General features: G+C 39.5%; 1 protein-coding gene across 1 annotated transcript in view; it reads right to left on the bottom strand.

Moving 5' to 3' along the window:
* The window catches only part of SLC14A2 (solute carrier family 14 member 2), a 471,903-nt gene extending 458,846 nt beyond the window's left edge, over nt 1–13,057 (bottom strand). Inside the window, exon 1 of the mRNA XM_054460802.2 lies at nt 12,862–13,057. The gene's annotated coding sequence lies outside the window, so the exon portion shown is untranslated. The remainder of the gene's footprint in view (nt 1–12,861) is intronic.
* Nucleotides 13,058–18,920: the final 5,863 nt, after the last annotated feature.

Here is an 18,920-nt window from a genome sequence, read left to right as displayed (position 1 = left end):
TGTTTAAGTTCTTTATAGATTCTGGATGTTTGCAGATGATATGATTGTATATGTAGAAAACCCCATTGTCTCAGCCCCAAATCTCCTTAAGCTGATAAGCAACTTCGGCAGTCTCAGGATACAAAATCAGTGTGCAAAAATCACAAGCATTCTTATACACCAATAACAGACAAACAGAGAGCCAAATCATGAGTGAACTCCCATTCACAATTGCTCCAAAGAGAATAAAATACCTAGGAATCCAACTTACAAGGGATGTGAAGGACCTTTTCAAGGAGAACTACAAACCACTGCTCAACCAAAGAAAAGAGGACACAAACAAATGGAAGAACATTCCATGCTCATGGATAGGAAGAATCAATATCATGAAAATGGCCATAGTGCCCAAGGTAATTTAGAGATTCAATGCTATCCCCATCAAGCTACCAATCACTTTTTTCACAGAATTGGAAAAAACTACTTTAAAGTTCATATGGAACCAAAAAAGAGCCCACATTGCCAAGACAATCCTAAGCAAAAAGAACAAAGCTGGAGGCATCATGCTACCTGACTTCAAACTATATTGCAAGGCTACAGTAACCAAAACAGCATGGTACTTGTACCAAAACAGAGATATAGACCAATGGAACAGAACAGAGGCCTCAGAAATAATACCACACATCTACAACCATCTGATCTTTGACAAAGCTGACAAAAACAAGAAATGGGGAAAGGATTCCCTATTTAATAAATGGTGCTGGGAAAACTGGCTGGCCATATGTAGAAAGCTGAAACTGGATCCCTTCCTTACACCCTATACAAAAATTAATTCAAGATGGATTAAAGACTTAAACATAAGACCTAGAATCATAAAAACCCTAGAAGGAAACCTAGGCAATACCATTCAGGACATAGGCATGGCCAAGAACTTCATGACTAAAACATCAAAAGCAATGGCAACAAAAGCCAAAATTGACAAATGGGATCTAATTAAACGAAAGAGCTTCTGCATAGCAAAAGACACTACTATCAGAGTGAACAGGCAACCTACAGAATGGGAGAAAATTTTTACAATCTACCCATTGGACAAAACTATTCTTAACTGATAGAACTACCCTCATTAGCCTTCCCTAACCAGTTCAAACCAAGAGGCAATGTCTATAATGGATACAAACCTGAGTTCTTCAAGCCAGTCAGGTTTGAATCCCAGGTCTGTCACTTACTAGCTGTATGAACTTGGACAAGCTAACTAATTTCCACAACTTTGTTTTCCTTATCCAAAATATAGGAACAACAGTGTTATATGCTCATATAAATACTAAATGAGATAATGAACATACAATGCTTAACACACTGGCTGGCAGATAAGTGTCAAATAGGACTGGTTTTCCTGTTAGAGGTGGTTCTATCATCCCGCAGCACTCACTGAAGACCAAGATTTCTGAAGGTTTCCTGTCTCCTATAGTTGGGCCCACTCACCCAGCCCTCAGAGCCCCATGTTCTGACTCCATAGTGTGAATGTGAATTCAGAGCCATCATCTCACCCATCTGCTGACCTGCTTCTTGTGGGCCTCCAACCTGGCACCTGATTCGTTGTGATAAGCTTTCAAGGTTGCTGTTCTTACTCCCACAGCTGATCCAGGGCTTCATCCCATTCTGTCCCTCAGTTTCTTACAGGGAGGACTTGTAGCAGACAGAGAGGGGAAGAAGAGTGTTATGGGACCATTTCCCATCTCTCTGCCTCCAAGCAGCCTATGGCTGGACAGCCAAGAGGCTTTGGCTGTTGCCATGGCAGTGGGCCCTAGGACACTGCACAGCAGCCTCTTGGTCTCCCTCGCACTTCAAGAATGGGAAAAATAAATTGTTCAAAGAGTCTCTTTACTGCTTGGGAACTAAAGATTATGCTGAAACTTTATTATTACTTTGAATAAATAAATTACTCTCTTGAGGCCAGATGAAAACATGCTCTTATTAATTTTTTTAAAGAAGGAAAGGAATTGGAGGGGAATAAAATCAAAGGTGCCCAAATGGATTGAAGTGGCTCCTCAGAAGCTGACATATAGCAATTTGTATGTATATTATGCTTCTCATCAAAGAGCACTTCACAAAGGGCCTGTTTCCCTGGAGTTGCCCCACAGAGCTCAGCTTCAGCTCCGAAGAGTCTAGAGCCTTGAAGATCTCTGGGCTTCCAAAGCCCCACCTCAGGGCTCTGGCCCAGGCAATTGATCTCCTGCCTCTGGACCTCAGGGCTGGCTGAGTCTTAGAGTCCTTAAGGGTGCTAGGAGAGGGCATCTGTGTCCCCACTGGTCAGTGGGAAAGAGTGCTACCTCCCACATAAGTACTCCTTGGGGAGATTGGCCATGGAAGCCTAGCCAGGGGAGGGTGTGTGTGTACCTCCCACCAACACACACACCATGAAAACTAAGCATTGGAAAGAAGACCCTGTCTGAGAGTGAGTTTCCTCCCTCACTATCCATTAGTAGAGACCAGGATTTCTGACTGTGTTTGGTTTTCCCTAATTATTTCTGACATTCAGGCAAGTAATAAAGAAATATTTTTTTCCTTGTGTTCTAGGTAGGAGATCACACACACAGAGACACACACACATATGCATCTATCAAATGATCCTCTTTTGTCTCTCTCTCCTTTTCTCCATGGTGCTTAATACATGACCCATGGTGGGCTGTTTCCCTTCCTGAACTTCCGTCATTGTGACCTCTCACACACAGTGATTATCAGCTCCCAGCGATCAGAGACAAGAGCCTAAGTCCCAGTTCCATCAGTTGCCATCTTGTGACCTTGGGTGGGCCACTGAACCTCTCCAAGCAATATTCTACTCATTTGAGATAATAGAGATTCCATCTTATAGGGCTGCTGGAAGGATTAAATGAAATAATAACTATAATGCCTTAGCATAGAATACGTGGCATATAGTCCTGTTGGCCATGATGGTCCATGGTGATGAGGATGAAGGTCAAGATGGCAGCCCTCACACCCTCCTTTTGTAGTGTTAGTCTTGATGGGCTGCCTGAGGCCCTGCACAGGACTGAGTGGGAAGTAAAGGGTTTTCTGCGGCCTCAGCTGAGTATCACTGGGGAATGCAGGCACTGAGAAAGGGAGAGACCATCTTACACTATCCAAGCCCCATAAATGGTTGCTTTATATGAGTAGGACCAACTTCTAGGGAAGTTGATCCAAGCAGGTGGATAAGAAGTGTTAAACAAAGGAATAAAAATGGCCTGGAATATTTAAAATAGATAGTATGCAGTGATATCCAAAGAGTAGTTGGTGATCTTTGCAGACCTGAATGCCTCTTCCTTGAATAAACTTTTCTCTTTCTCACCTCTGCCTTCTTGTTCACACCCCATCCAGCTGGTACCCAACCCCCATTCTCTCTGACCTCCCTCCTTGTCTTTGCCTATGTAAATCACAACCATCCTCAAAGTCCAGTTGAAATCCCACTTCTCTGTCAAGCTTTTCTCACCACTCTTCTCCTTCTGAGCCCTTAGAACAGAACTGTCTGTACTTCTTACATGTCAGTCTCAGTATGGTGACCTGGCACTAATATTCCATTGTTCACATTTAAGCCCTGATGATTAGTCTGCAGTTCTTCATGGACAGGACTCACGCCAAATGCAGATTTTTGCAATCCAAAAACGAGGTCAGTACTGAGACCAGATGGAGCTGATAACCAGCATTCAAGCAACATACTCAAACTTTTTTGGGCAGAAAGATAAATAGCAACTAATTGACCTGGCAGGATCCTAAACATTCATATGGTCCAAATTTTATTTGAAATAAACAAGTAAACTGAGAACCAAAGAAAAGAGGTTTATAGCCCAAAGTCACAGTTAATGTCAAATCCCAGACTAGTAGCTCTGTACTCAAGCTATGGGAAATGTTGAACTCTATTAAGAGAACCAAACCAAATTATGTTCTCCGTCTTCTCTCTTTGTATCTTAATGGACTTCTGAGCTTTGTTGTTTCATTGAGAAAACAGCCAAAAATGTATGCTCATTTTTGATCCCGTGTGGGTCTTCCAACCTTGCTTATTTTGAGGATGTGTACTCTCCATCCTCAACTTTTATATTTCATGCCACTATTGTGAAATTCCTAGAGTTCCCCTAAGGCTCCTATGTAAGCCTTCATCTATCTTTCCCATGCCTTACTTTATGTGGCTAGCCTTCTTCTCCTTGGGCTAGGTTGAAGACCCTTTCCTATGTGAAGTCTTTGCTGACCTCTATACACTCTAAGACACTGTTGGCACCCACCAAGTGCTGTCCTAAAACCCTTTGCATGTTTTCTGTTGAAGGTTACATGAGAACACTATTCAGGGTACTTCTCACGTTGCACTGAAACTTTCCTGCTGACTTGACAGTCTTTGACTCCCAAATGACACATTGAGTATCTGTATGGGTCACACTTTTTCTAGTGGTAAGCTTCTCTGGGAGAACACCTCCTCCTCCCATCCCACTCATTCTTGAAATATGTTCCAGATGAGGGCTGCTATTTTGATTACACCCTGCCTCCCTGGCTGCAGTGACTGATCTGGTAGTGAGCACTGGCTGATTCTGGACCAAACAAAGTGTCTCACTTCTATGCCATACTGGCCCGTAGGAGACCACTGGATGCAAGATAGGCCAATCAGAGGCTTTCCCCCGGATTTTTCAAACACAAACTGGGAGGAGGGCACTTCTTTTTATCTTTAATAATGCAATAAGGATGTCAGGCTAGAGATGCTAGAAGCCATGAGCCATTCCAGAACAATGGAGCAGACTGAAAGACAAGAGCAAAGACAACATTTAGAAGAAGAGAATCTTGACCATGTGTGATTTCTCATTTTCCTAGTCCAACTGTACCCCTGGCAGTTAGATGGCTTGATTAAATGACCCTGTTATGGGCTGAACTGTACCCTCGTCTTACAAATTCATATGTTGAAGCCTGAACCCCCAAAATCTCAGAATGTGACTGTAGTTGGAGATAGGGCTCTTAAAGAGGTGATTCAATTGAAATGAGACTCTTATGATGGTCCCTAATCCAATATGACTGGTGTCCTTAACCGAAGAAGAAGTTTGGGCACAGAAAAGAGACACCAGGAATGTACATACACAGAGAAAAGGCCATGTGAGGACACTGTGAGGAGGTAGCCCTCTGTAAACCAAAAAGAGAGGCCTCAGGAGAAACCAATTTTGCCAACATCTTAATTTTGGCCTTCCAGCCTCCAGAACCACAAGAAAATAAATTTCTGTTGCTTAAGCCACCTAGTCTATGGTACCTTGTTATGGCAGCTCTAGCAAATTAATACATATCCTAACATTTCCCTTTTTGGTTCAAATTAGTTCACGTTCAGTCTCTAAGTCTTGCAATTAAAGGGCACGAGTGCAGGGTGTCAAATGCCTTCAGCAAATATAATGGTGACTTGTATCCCAAATGGCTTCTTACCCCGTCCCAAGGCCCAATGCCTGTGACAACAGAAAGACAGACAGGTTCACTGTAGACTCATTTAGGGACACAGGTCAAGCTTAACACAGGCAAGTTTAAAACCCTGCCTCAGTTTGATGAATTAGTGGCCTCCCAAAATTTTTTGTTTGCTAAACACCTTTTCCCCTTAAAAGAATCCAGAAACCTAGGACTAAGTAATGACAAAACTGACTTTTAGTCTGTGCGTAGTAAGAGCCTGACAACTGATTGCAAAAACCACTTGGCATTTCCGTCTAGATGGTGTTTACCTCAGACAGACTCTCCTGCAAGATAAACCCAGTGAAGGTGGTCACTTGGCTAAGACCAGCTGATTTGGTTTAAATAGGACTGGATGACACTTTCTTCCAGGGGCATTTTTCCATCTTCCAAATCAGCGACTTGCTTACTATCAGGAATGGGTACTTCCTAGCTGTATTAGGAATGACTTCAGCTGATAGAGAGCAATATCATTTTTTTAATCTAATAATGTGATCTAAGTCTAAGTTAGACACTCATTCATTTACCAGATAGCTACTGCACGCCTATGGCTGTCAGAAAACAAAGTAGCATGGTCACCTTAACTTCCGACAGAAAATCTATCATTAAGCTAAGATTCAAAGTCTTAACCCTCTGCAAGTATTGGCCATGTGGACTACTTCTTAAACCTTAAATAACTTCGTGGTCTATTTACATTTGATTTTGTTTGTTGGTTGTTTTTCCTTTTCTGCAGTCTTTTTCTATCACTGCCCACTCATCCTTTCTATTGCAGGGATTCTCCCCTTCCTAAAACCTAGTTTCTGCATGTATTTTCCTGCCTCTCTGTCCCTCAATAACCCTGGTGCTTGTTTAAAAGTAAACTAAAGGTATTTACTTAGGAAAGTTTAAAAACGCAGGTTAAAGACAAACAATAAGAAATTTACTAAGTCATGAAAAGTCCTTTGTAACTGATATTTCAGGTTTTCAGAGGCACAAAAACAAGGAACTATTTTTCTTTTAGCTCTCTTTGCTATTTTGCAAATGCATCTTTCTCCATGAGTCTCATATAGCCCCCACTGAATATTTTACTCATGGCTTTGATAACCATTCGCCTTTCACCTCCTCTTACTCTCTAGACTCTATCACCTGAGGACTGACCCCATGGTTAATAATCAGTTTCCTTTGTGGTGAATATGCTTCTAACAAAGGACTTAACTGCCTTCACTTATTACTTGCTCCACACAGCAGAAGACTGTAGAAGAAATTTTATTTACACAGCATTTTATTTAAACAAATTTATAGAAATAACATTGCTATATGCCTTTCACAAAAACGCAGACAAGAGTATTAAAAGGGTTTACTACATTGATTTTTCCATGTTCTTTATGCAGGCAAGAAAAATTCTTCAGTTTAGCTAAAGGATTTTAAAACAAATAATATGAATTATCTGACTATGAATCTAAGTGACTTTGTCCTAATGATGGGAAAATTGAGGCAAATTTATTTGTCTATGGATCACAATCCACTCAGGTCAGCACTCTGAGAGGACTCACTTATACATTTTTTGTTTTTCAGATGCCTTGATTTTGTTATCTTCTTAAAGATTTTACCTTGTTTTAATCCAGCATATTTCAAAGTATTACCAAAATAACAACTAAAAATTAATTCTGAGTTCAGATGTGTTTGGAAAATGCTGAGTAAAATCAATGAAGCTTTTTTTTTTTTTTTAAAGCAGCAAGACTTCTCAGGGATTTAGTGCATGTGGACCAAGAGGACCTGCAAGGGGTGCTACTGAAAGCTACACTCACAAATCGATTTGACCTTCCATACTGCTTTCGTGCAGGGCATCTTTTTAGGACGAGCAGTCCGAGGAACTAGTGTTCCTCCAGTTAGTGGTTGATGTCTCTAGCCACTTCAAAGACTTGCAGAAGAAAGAAAGCTTAAAGACATAAAATTTAAAAAGTTTGTTTTTCTTTTAAAAGTCCAAGCTATTACTCGACTTGACCTCAGAATTACTATTTACTGCCTCAAAGGAAATGCTATTTCTGGTTGGTACCACATGGCATATATTTTTAGGAAGGTCTGTATTCAAGCTCTGAAGTCAAACAGTCATATATTTCACAATATAAAGGGAATCAAGTTACCAAAAATACTAGCATGCATATAGATGCCAATTGGACAGTAACAAGCATTTTATCTTCTTCGTCAACTTGAGGTGAGAGAGAAACAAAATGTGGCCTATGCATACAATAGAATATTATTCAGCCTTGAAAAGGACGTAAATGCTGATATATGTTACAACATGGATGAAATTTAAAGATGTTTTGCTAAGCCAAATAAGCTAGAACAAAAGAACAAGTATTTTATGATTCTACTTATATAAGGTACTTAGAATCAAATTTATAGAGACATACATAATGGTGGTTGCCATGGGCTAAAGAAGGGGTGAGGAGTTACTATCTAATGATTAAAGAGTTTCACTTCGGGGAGATGAAGTTCTGGACGTAGATGGGCAATGGCTGTACAACAATGTGAATGCACTTGATGCCCATGAACTGTACACTTAAAGATCATTAAAATGGTAAATTTTATGTTCTTTATGTTTTACTACAATAAAACAAGTAACTGGAAGTGACCACCTTATGGAAATCCCACAGATCAGAAGGGTGAAGAGAAGGAGACTCTGAATAACTGGTATTTGAAGAACATTTAAGGCAAATCTCTCCCTGGATATCTTTTTTGAAAATATTCTTCTGTGATATAGGAGGTAAAGCAACACAGCAGCTTTGAAATGGAAAGCTAAGAGAAAAATAATTTTAGCATCCTAAGTTTTTAGCATGTTAACTCTTGAATATATAGAAGGACCAATCATATGTAAGCACAGGGCCAGAAAATATTACAGACAGAAATATAAAACACAAAATGTTGTTATCCCAATCCTCAGGTAATTTATAAATCTTACAGGAAAACATGTCTATGAGTAACTTGGTGATAACAAAGACTGTGCTAAATGTGCATGAGTTATAAATACAGAGCTCTAGGGGTGTGGAGGAGGAAGATATGAAATCTGATTGAGAACCCTTTCCCTCTTCTTCTCACCTATGCTATTTCTTCCTTCTTTTAGGTCCAGATCAAGACCCACTGCCTAAAAGAAGCCATTCCTCATTGTTCTAACCCACTGTGGCTACTATAATCACACTCATAACTATGTGGAGACTTGTTCTTCTTTTTGGTAGATGTCGTAACTTGGCATATATATATTACATATTATAGAATATGTAATATATGTACATTATATATACATATGTATATACGATGATATATATATACATATGTATATATGATGATGTATATGTACGTGTAATATATATCTATGTAATATATGTATATTATATATAATAGATATGTAACTTGGCTTATATATAAAAACATATATAAATATTTATATTTATGTAGTTTAATGTGTTCTCCATATTTGGTTAGAGATATCTGTTGCTTTGGGGATGATAAGGATTATTAAAACAGAAGTGCAAGGAAAGGAGGCAAATTGGGTTTTGAATCCATAGAGACATAAAGATTATGAAAGTCAAGCTTGGTCAAGAGAGAAGGGCTTTTTGAAATTCCAAAATCTCCTCTTTCCAGATCAGAAGCCAAGCCTGGAAACTCAATGTTAGACTATTAACCTAACTTAGAGTGTGGAGAATAGGCAAGAAGGGAAGTTCTCACCAGATAGGAAGAGGAGAGTGCTTTTCCAGATAAGGAGGAGGAGGATTTTGTGTGGATGTCCCCAGGACAAGAATATAGTTTGATTCTCTGAGAATCAAAGGCCCTAACCTTCTTGGGCCTTGGCCAAAGGCGGGAAGTAAGTTGACTGAAACATTGGACTAGACAAAATGAGGTCTTCCAGAACACCCAGGACTGCTGCTCAGCCCCGCTATGTCCAAGATGGCCAGAAGTCTCAAATAGGTGGTTCTCAGAGCTCTGAGTACACGTGATATGTGCATTGCATGTAGGGGTACTGTGAGTTCCCATATACCACAGAAAGTGGGGTGGGGGACAGAGGAGTGCTGAGATTCGGTAACACTGGGTTAGATGAGAAGAATAAAAAATACACAGCGTCTCCAACACCGATATATTTCAATGACTATGGGCTTCAGCTGTGAGCACCAACATAACACCCCCAGAAAACAGATGAGATTAGCCATAGCAGGCAGATGCCAGCACAAAGTATTCAGGAATCAGACTAGACCAGCCTCACTCTGGTGGCCAGCAGTAAGGACAGCCCACAGGCACCCCCTTGTCCCAGAAGACACAGCTTTCCCTGCACCCATCGACGTCTTGGGAAGGGACACAGAGATGCTTCTTGTGAAAGGGAAAATAGCCCTGATTGAGCATTTATACTTGAAATTCACTAAATAGTTGCCCAAATTAGACCAAACCACACTTAAAAAACTATTTTAAAATAAAGAAGATTGAATTGGCTTTAATTGGAATACTTAAATCTACCCCACTACTATTGGTAGAAGTGAGGATAGCAGTTATGGGGAAAAAAAGTTTATTCTTTTATTTTCTGACCCATTAACTCAGAGTGTGTGAATGTTCACTCCTTTTTACATGTTTGACACAACAAGCAGGCTAGAGTTTCCTGGAGACCTGTGGAATGCTTCATGTTATGTACTCAATAGGTATCCCTAAATGTACACTGTATGAAGAAACAAAAAGAAGAAAACATGGATTTCGTTTCTTCCCTGCCTCTCATTCCACCAAAGCCAAAATAAATTATAAAACAGAGAGACCAAAAAAAAAATACCATTATAGAAATCACAGAGAGAGTTCTGTAAAAAGAACTGGTACTGGGAAAGTCATAGGGCTTAGTCCTTAGAATATTAATAATCGTAACCACAGACAGTCTTCCTGCAAAGCTTTCTGTCAATAAGCTGCGGCAAATATCTATCTAGACCAGTGAAGTCCCACGGAAGTAATAAGTGAAGTTTTCAATCTTCAAAAATGTTTGAGCATCTCTTTCCTATGGAAGAAAACCCCTAGAACTTCTCATAAATGGATATTTCCCTTGGGGGACTAATATCCTCTCCAGGGTCAAACTTGACTTCTTATGATGCGATGAAGCAACATTCACAAGGAAGTCATGTTTTTTTTCCCTTTCCTATTTTCTTAGAATTCATTTAACCTTAAGAAGTCATTAAACATCCATTTCTTTTTTTTTTTTTTTTCTGACTAGGGCTTTCAATAAGGGAAAAACTAGGGCAAATTTTAGACAAAGCAAAAGACAATCTTAAAAGTTGACTAGGCCACAGAAATCTAAATGACAAACTTAACAGGGCTGACTTTTCCTTGGTGTGTAAGACAGGCGTGCAAGGCTATTAACAATAGAACTCAGCACAAAGCCCTGTGGAAAGCAGGTGAATATTGATTCTTAATCTTAAACTCATGAATAATGTATAAGGCAATTTTAGTTTAAAGATACAGGCATTTTTTCCTGGCACAATGGTTTTTAGAAACTCACTATATTCAGTAACCCATAAAAAGAGTCATCTCATCTTTTAAGAAGCCTTTCAAATTTCATCTCATTCCTATAGCCTTCCCCGACCATCCAGTCCTCACCAATCACTCCCTTCTCTAAACTCCAGTTGTACTTACTGCCTGTAGCACTCACTGGATATAAGCTATTAGGTATCTTTTTTTAATTTCTTTTATTTTTTTTAAACAGACGTGGTCCGATAGATAATAAAACCCCCCAGGGTAGGGTCACATTACATTTCTCTTATTATTCCCAGTACCTAGCCTGGAGCCTGATCCACAGACCATAAGTGTTCAATAAATGTTTGTTGTTAATGATGATATGTTATAGACACATCTGAAACGTAATCTGGACAAACACAATACTGGAAAAGTGCAAATCATCATTTAACAAACATGAAAGCCAAGAAATCAATATGAGAGAGCTGTCTGAGCACCAAGTGAAAGACCAAGTAATACCCTCTTCCCTGCCCTAACATCTAACATGGTGATGGATTATGCTACATAAAATTATCGATAAAGACCAATGTAGTCACAATGATTTCTAAGCAGCAGCAAGAAATATTAGATACAAAATGTAACATTACAACAAAGGCAGCCGAACTGAGAGGCCATTGTGGAATAACAGATACATTCATCTGACGAAGAACCTCTTTGCAAATAAGTAACTTCAAGCATAATGAAAGCACAGGGCTTTCCTTTCCTCCCTCTCTATCTCCTCAACCCAGAGACTGAGATTCTGATTTCCCTCAAGATACACAGAATGCACGTCACTTGCCCCTTAAACAAAGGAGCAGGAAGGCAAACTTGAGCATTCAACTGTTGCCAAAACAAACCCAAGCCTTTCAAATGAGTTAAGTTCTCATGATATGAGTTGGGTTGAGTAAACTTGTACAATTCTCATTTACATACACACAAAGAGTAAAACAATCTACTTATTTCTTGTCTGAATTCCTATCTTCTTCAAGAAGGTTTGGCTTATTAACGTAGCAGCAGAAGTTTGGGCCAAATCTATCCAAAAATGAATCTCATCTCGCCTATCTCTGTCACTCTTGCATACCCTTTCCCTACCTATACCCTTCCTTTTATTCTGGCAGGTGGAGAATGCTTAGGCAGAAAGCTCGGCCATTTCTATTGATCATATAGGTAACATCTTCAGCACTATTATTGGTCTGACGAATGTGAAACAATAATAAAAGTGGTCAGTCCAAACTTCCCTGGGCCCTGGCAGAGATCTGGGGCAGATGATGGGAAAGCGAGAATCATGGGCTGATACTTTCCCCCCAAATTGTATATGCCTTACTGTGACATAAGCAGCCTGAACAGGATCATTAATTTAACTGGTCACTTCATTGGAACATTGATAAGGATTTGACTGGTTTTTAATAGCATTTACTAGTTATGTGGACTAATCAACCAATCAATAAGATTTAAGCCAGTGCATTTTCTCCTCACCTCATCCTCTTCCATGTTGCTCAGTCACCTTTAACATTTTGAATGGGATAAAGAACTTACAAAACTAATTAGCTATATAGACAGAGCCATAATGGCCTGCCTTTTCTCCACTATTATTAATGCTTTTGGTATATAAAATCTACTAGTTAAAAAAATGAAAATTGAATACCATGGGTTAATCTAGGTATAGTAGTAACAATTCCTATAACCAGCTTAGCTTCCTTCATAGCTAAAGGATGACCGGTAACATCTCATCTCTTTGAAACAATTGACTGGTGGCATCTTTTTGTGGGTCAATATTCTCATTGAAAGAAAGAATATATTTTTTCCTGAAAAAAATACATAAAATATTCCTAAATTTAGTGAATTCAGAAAGCCATATAATTACAGTATACAGAGTTTTCCTTCTAGATCCTGAAGACATGGACTTATAAATGATGCAGGGCAACTCACGGTTATTCAGGTCCTGTTGGCACAATGAATGGAGGTGCTCCAAGCCTTTTCCTTGTCTGTAGGTAGAGGTGCAAATACTTCAATGAGATATGTTCCTGTTCAGAAACACCCAGGATGAAAACTGGAAAGGGTCTGCCAAGAAATACAGAGGAGCTCTTTCAGCATGGTCGTTTTTTAGGATGATAGAGGCAGCCTAGAAAATGGTGAATTGGAGCAATGGCTGGAGCCAGCCTAAGGAGGCACTATGGGGCAGAAAGTTGGATCCCCCACTAGATGGCGCCAGGACACATCTATGGCATACGTGGGTACTGTTACCATGGCAGAACAGAGGGATCGGATCAGTTTTCACAATTCTGTATAGGCCAGGTCCTAATGGAGTACCAACGGACTAAAGTGAGTGTATGTGGGTGTTTTATACGTCCTTAAGTCTGACCCTACATTGAAGGGTACACCTGGGGTGGCATATGTGTGTGTTCTTTGCAGTATGATTGCCTATGCGGTTGTGAGTGTATCTCATGTATCACATGTGCACACACATACAATATAATACACATGTACATTAGATTATATAGATATGGGATCAATATCGGTGTAGCTAAAGATTGGGGGCCATTATTACAATAAATAAGGATCACGTTGGAGGAGGGGGATTAGCTTCTCTGGCGTGTACTGTATGCCAGACCTTTTCATGTGCTTTCTCATGTAACCTTCACAACAGCTGCAAGAGGTGACTACTGTTGCCCCATTTTTACCAAAGGAAATTTGATGGACTTTGTATAGGTTAAGGAACTTGTCCAAGGTCACATAGCTAAGGAATTACAGGGCTTGGATTAAAATCCAGTTCTGCTAAGCTTCAAAACCATAATACAGTTATGGCTCATACCACACTGACTTGCTACAGTTTCTTACAATGTGCAAATTAACTCCAGGGAATATGGTTTGTGGTATGTTTGCACAAATAATACTCACATGTGCACTGTACAAAATGAAAATACCTTCTATGCAAAAGTTTGATCTATGTTGGACTACAAATATACATAAAAAGTTGAATAAAGAAGGCATTCCACTTTCCCCTCTTCACCCAAGGATAGTTATTAAATAATCCTATCACAGAAAAATACATAAGAATTAATTCCGATATATGATTCAATTAAAATGGGAGTCATTTAAAAGAATATTAACTAATTTTAAAGTAGATATATCAAATCCATATGTATACCTAAATGAAGCCATTCACTATTTACCTAAAAATACACTAGCATTAAGGTAACAAGGTCCATTTATGTTGTAGGAAAAGCCTTTTCTATTGAGATGGTTGGCTCTCATCTTAACTCAGCCCACTCAGCTATGGTTTTTGTCATTGGAGATTTTGTAGCCTTTGGGCATCAGCCTTTTTTCTTTTTGTCCAGAAAATGTATTGTTCTGTACATTGTGTTTTTGTGAGACAGACTAAAGAATGTAGTGTACATTGAGTGTTTACCACAGTGTCTGGCAAACGGTAAGTGCTAAATAAAAGTCAACACTAGTGATTATGATGGCTATAAAGAAGGAGAAAAAAGTAGCAAAGGAGGGAGAGAGCAGAAAGAAGAGAAGGAGAGTAAGAAGGAGGAAAGAGAAGGCAAGAAGGTAAGAAGGAGGAAAGAGAAGGCAAGAAGGTAAGAAGGAGGAAAGAGAAGGCAAGAAGGTAAGAAGAAAGAAGAGAAGAGGGTAGAATGGTGGAGAGATCAACATGACAATTAATTTGAATTAATTTGTAATTTGTTTCTCCCTAAAAGTTAAAGAAGTCATCTGAAACAATGTGGAATTTGAAATATCTGCCTTGCACACTGAAGATCATTCTATTTTTCACCTTAAACTTTGTGCAGTTTTCTGTTTGGTCTAAGATTGGTTAGTTTTCCTATAGGCTAAAGAATAATGTGCTAAGAACTGAGCCCCCGGCTGAGACTGTGGGATTGAAAAGGGGGAGAAAGGCAAACAGCATTCCATCAAGTTGTACTTTGGGCACTGGGAAAATATGTTGGTTGTGCTGTTAAGAAATTGACTTTCCTGCTGCATGATAAAGGTGAACTCTGGCACTCCAAAACTGGATGGAAGTCACAATAGCTCCCTCTAGAAAAGTCAAAGCAAAATAGAGACATTTTCTCTGGTGCTTCAGCTCTGTAAGAACATTATCTGAAAAGAGACATCACAACTCGGGAAAAGGGGAAAATAGGAAAATATTGTCTGTTGCATTTAATAATAAAATTCCACTTAGCAAATTTCCTAAGAAGATTTTCGTCATTCTGGGCCTCAGTCTTTGTTTCTTTCATTTGTGTTAGAGAATATTTGAAGTTGTACTGAGAAAAAAATAGTAGTAGTGTTAATAAAGCCTAACGTGAATGAATCACAGAATGTACAACACCACATTCCATATTCTATATCACATTATGCTCAGTACAACCCTATACATTGGTACCATATTACAGATGAGAAAACTAGGCTCAGAAATTGGGATGGTTTGGTTAAAGTTACACTAGTAGATGGCAGAGCAAAAACTCAAAACCAAGGGCAAGCTGAAGCCAATACCAATCTTATGGTCCATGATGCTGTACTTAGATGACATTTAAAATGCCTGTGGCAGTGCCTGGCACACAGTAGGCATATGACAATACTCAGCTTTACTTTCTTTCAAAACAGCAGTACACTCTTGCCTAGGTTAGAGTGCAGTGGAGCAATCATCACTCACTGCAGCCTTGAACTCCTGGGTTCAAGCAATCCTCCTACCTCAGCCTACTGAATAGCTAGAACTACAGGTGCACACCACCATGCCCATCTAAGTTTTAAATATTCATAGAGGCAGGGTCTCACTATGCTGTCCAGGCTGCTCCCAAACCCTTGGCTTCAGGCAGTCCTCCCAAAGTGCTGGGATTATAGGAATGAGCCAGCATGCCAGGCCACCTTTGTTTTATTTAAAGGAGTACTGCTCTTGGAGTGTTATCTCTTTCAGTAAAATTCCATTTCAATCTGTACACAGTGTTGGAGAATATCAGGTGCAGAAAGTGATACCAACTTCAATCTATGGGTATGAAATACTCATTCTATCCTGGATAATTCTGTTTTGCAGGCCCTAGATCTTGGCATAAAAGCCTAGCATCCTTCCCTGGGCTCAAGTGACCATGATCTGGAGACAACAGTAGGGGTTGCCTACATGGATATTTGAGGAGGTAAGACATGCATTGGTGAGAAGGAACATTTCTGATGCTATCGGGCTTTCTCCATCCCATTTGGGGGCATTCATACTGACATAATCACATGGTATGCATCAAGTTGTAAAACTAGAGGAAAATTCTAAAGCTTGACCTTTTTCCAGTAGATAATTTCCTGAGATATTAGAGGACGATATCAAGTGGAATCAGGAGCACTGGGCATGGTTGCGACCAATTAATTATTGCCTCAATAAGAGAGCATGTCCATCAGCTATACTTGCTGTTGAATAAATAGCTGTCTCGATTCTTTCCCTGCAGTCTCTTTTTATCTTCTTAATCTCAAAAAATAGGTTATCAAGATGAATGAAGAAATCAAGGTCCACAGCAGTCCAAGGTACACATTAGATTCTAACTAACTTGAAACCTAGGTTTCTGATTTCCCAGTCAAGAATAATCTTTAAGACATTTCTACAAATTCTAAAAGATTCTTTACTGGTTAAAAAAAAAAAAAGGAAGGGGAGATTCTAATTACTTTAAAATGTTCAGAAAATGCAGCATTCTCTATCATCCTTTCAGAAATTAAAAATGTATATTTTACTTAATAATAAAGTCTCATAAATCCTGCTGTAAATTTTTAAAACCTGATTTTACCTGTAATTTCTATACATTTTGATGACAGTTTGTTTGTTTGTTTGTTTGCTTTTTTTTGAGACGGAGTCTCACTCTGTTGCCCAGGCTGGAGTGCAGTGGTGTGATCTTGGCACTGCAAGCTCCGCCTCCCGGGTTCATGTCATTCTGCTGCCCCAGCCTCCCGAGTAGCTAGGACTACAGGCGCCTGCCACCATGCCTGGCTTTTTTTGTGTGTGTATTTTTAATAGAGATGGGGTTTCACCGTGTTGGCCAGTATGGTCTTGATCTCCTGACCTCATGATCCGCCCGCCTCGGCCTCCCAAAGTGCGGGGATTACAGACTTGAGCCACCGCGCCCGGCCACAGTTTTTTTTTTTTTTTTAAGTGCCTGTTAATTTCCAGAGGCACCAGTATTCCTCAAAATCCATTTTTGATCATACATCTCAAAATGATTCAAAGCCAGTTCTGACAATGTTCCTTATTAATAATAATAGTAGAAATAATAATAATTTATTTTTACTGGTATTTCTATGTTCATACTACCTCATTCCAAAATACTACCATATCTTCGCAACAGGTCTCCCAAACCCCCAACTTTTTCTATCTGATTAATTCTCCATGCTCCTACTAGATTTGTCTTCCCTAAGTACACTCACTCTGCCCTGTTTCTACTCTGTCATCCATCATGACACCCCACTCTTCTCAGTATAAAACCCAACTTCTCAGTCTGCCATTTCAGTCTCTTTCTCTCTCTAGGTGCTCACTCCACTGCTCTGTAAAGCAGGCCCTTCAGTTTAGCTAACAAGGCTTACTCTGATCCCTAACCAGGGCACACACATTCCTGAGTCCCCTGCCTTTTAACGTCTCTCCTTCTCCCTTCTTTCCACATGTGCAGGTGTGTTTCTCAACATATTGCAGGTTCCTCTGAAAGCAGAGGTGGACCAAGAGATGTTGTAACCACTATAGTTGGCCACCTGCGTTAACTCATAAGCCTGTCATTAGCTCTTATGTCTCTCAGAAATGAATGTCCACAAGCAGGGTCACTGTTGATGACTCAGCAACTCATATGGTTTTATTTCTTAACTTTATCACGACAAAGCTTTATTATTATAGAAGTTAGGCATACTTCAAAGAATTGCATTTGAGAAAAAAATACATATTTTAGTTCTGTATTTTAAACAATTTTATTGCAATTCTAGATCTCTAAGCCCAAATTTTTGTGTTGGTTATAGAAGTAGCTTTAGGTGGCCATGGGCTTGTGAGAAGTGCATATCTGTTCTCCAGGTGGTTACAGCTTTGTCATATAGAGGTAACTGCAGAAGCCTCAATGGATGTGAAGGCAGAGAGGCTGAGAGGACAATTCATAGTGAAAAGGTCTGGCTTTGGGTCCCAGTTCTATGGCTGACTCCTGAGTGATTTTGAGAAAATCCCCTTAACCTCCTGAACAGCAGTTCCTTCAGCTGTAAAATAGGAAGTCTAATATTTAAACTCATAGGGTTACTGTGGGAATTAACTTTGGTAATTGCTGTAAAAGCCTTGTCAATTATAAGGGGTTCTGCAAATGTTAGTTATTATTAAGAAAACATTCTGGGCATCTCTAGCTTTTTTTTTTTTAAAAAAATGCAATACTACAAGTGTTTCTAACCACCCTAAACTAATTTCTGCCATGAAACGTGATTCCTCTATGTCTGTGTGTTTTCTCTATGAACCATCTCTAACTCTCTTCACATTACATTCGGCAGAGTCACCGTCTTAACAAAAAATTATTCTCTTTATTGTTTGAAGGCTGATGGTCAAGCTGTTGTTAGCAACCCAGTTAAGTATTATGTCTGAAATTTCCATTTTAGATTCTGATTCCAACCTTAGATTTTCAACTACTCACATGCCACACACACATATGCACACACATTATTAGGTTTATTTTTCCCCTCCCCTTCTCTTCACTTTCCTTCCCCTCTTCTATCCCCTACACTCTTTCTCTTTCTCTTTTCTTTTTTCTTTCTCTCTCTTTTCCTCCCTCCCTCCCTTTCCTTCCTTCCTTCTTTTCCCCTCCATCTCTCCTTTTTCCTTCCTTTTCTCCCTTTCTTCCCCTTTTTTCCCTTCCTTCCTTCTCTCCCTCCTACCTTTCTCTTCTTTCCTTCATGTCTCCATCTCTCCCTTTCCTCCAACAAGAATCTATAAACATTCAAATAAGAAAATGCTACATGAATTTTTGACTAAAGTGGGATATTTTACTTCTACCCTG

Source organism: Pongo pygmaeus, chromosome 17, assembly GCF_028885625.2.
Source record: "Pongo pygmaeus isolate AG05252 chromosome 17, NHGRI_mPonPyg2-v2.0_pri, whole genome shotgun sequence".
Taxonomy (NCBI): Eukaryota; Metazoa; Chordata; class Mammalia; order Primates; family Hominidae; genus Pongo; species Pongo pygmaeus.
Note: the sequence above shows the minus strand (reverse complement) of the source record. Positions and strands in the feature narration are given on the sequence as shown.